The following is a 1,761-nucleotide window of genomic DNA, read 5'->3' on the forward strand; positions in this document are numbered from 1 at the left end:
TTTAGAGTTTAATGAAAATGATGCCACAACATACTCAAACTTATGGGACACAATAAAAGCAGCCCTAAGAGGAAAACTCATAGTTCTGAGTGTCGCCAAAAAGAAACTAGAGAGAGCATACACTAGCAGCTTGACAGCACACCTAAAACCTCTAGAACAAAAGGAAGCAAATTCACCCAAGAGGAGTAGATGGAAGGAAATAGTCAAACTTGGGACTGAAATCAACCAAGCAGAAAGTAAAAGAACTATACAAAGAATCAACCAACCCAGGAGCTAGGTTTTTGAGAAAATCAACAAGATAGATGAACCCTTAGCCAGACTAACTGGAGGGCACAGAGACAGTATCCTAATTAACAAAATCAGAAATGAAAAGAGAGACATAACAACAGAACCTGAGGAAACCCAAAACATCATCAGATCCTACTACAAAAGGCTATACTCAACAAAACTGGAAAACCTGGATGAAACAGGCAATTTTCTAGACAGATACCAGGTACCAAAGTTAAATCAGGATCAGATAAACGATCTAATCAGTTCCATTTCTCCTAAAGAAACAGAAGCAGTCATTAATAGTCTCCCAACCCCCCCCCCAAAAAAAATCCCAGGACCAAATGGGTTTAGTGCAGAGTTCTATCAGACCTTCAAAGAAGACCTAATTCCAACACTCCTCAAACTATTCCACAAAATAGAAACAGAAGGTACTCTACCCAATTCATTCTATGAAACCACAATTACTCTGATACCTAAACCACATAAAGACCCAACAAAGAAAGAGAGCTTCAGACCAATTTCCCTTATGAATATCGATGCAAAAATACTCAATAAAATTCTCACAAACCGAATCCAAGAACACATCAAAATGATCATCCATCATGATCATGTAGGTTTCATCCAAGGGATGCAAGGATGGTTTATATGGAAATCCATCAACATAATCCACTATATAAACAAACTCAAAGACAAAAACCACATGATCATCTTGTTAGATGCTGAAAAAGTATTTGACAAAATCCAACAACCATTCTTGGAAAGTCTTGGAAAGATCAGGAATTCAAGGCCCATACCTGAACATAATAAAAGCAATATACAGCAAACCAGTAGCCAACATCAAAGTAAATGGTGAGAAGCTGGAAGCAATCCCACTAAAATCAGGGGCTAGACAAGGCTGCCCACTTTCTCCCTACCTATTCAACATTGTACTTGAAGTCCTAGCCAGAGCAATTCGACAACAAAAGGAGATCAAGGGGATACAAATTGGAAAGAAAGAAGTCAAAATATCACTATTTGCAGATGATAAGACAGTATATGTACGTGACCCTAAAAGTTCTACCAGAGAACTCCTAAACCTGATAAACACCTTCAGTGCAGTAGCTGGATTTAAAATTAATTCAAGCAAATCACTGGTCTTTCTCTATACAAAGGATAAACAGGCTAAGAAAGAAATTAGGGAAACAACACCCTTCCCAATAGTCACAAATAATATAAAATACTTTGGTATGATTCTAAGCAAGTGAAAGATCTGTATGACAAGAACTTCAAGTCTCTGAAGAAAGAAATCAGGAGATGGAAAGATCTCCCATGCTCATGGATTGGCAGGATTAATATAGTAAAAATTGCCATCTTGCCGAAAGCAATCTACAGACTCAATGCAATCCCCATCAAAATTCCAACTCAATTCTTCACCAAGTTAGAAAGGGCAATTTGCAAATTCATCTGGAATAACAAAAAACCTAGGATAGCAAAAACTATTCTCAACAATAA

Source organism: Mus caroli, chromosome 8 (genome assembly GCF_900094665.2).
Source record: "Mus caroli chromosome 8, CAROLI_EIJ_v1.1, whole genome shotgun sequence".
In the NCBI taxonomy this organism is placed as follows: domain Eukaryota; kingdom Metazoa; phylum Chordata; class Mammalia; order Rodentia; family Muridae; genus Mus; species Mus caroli.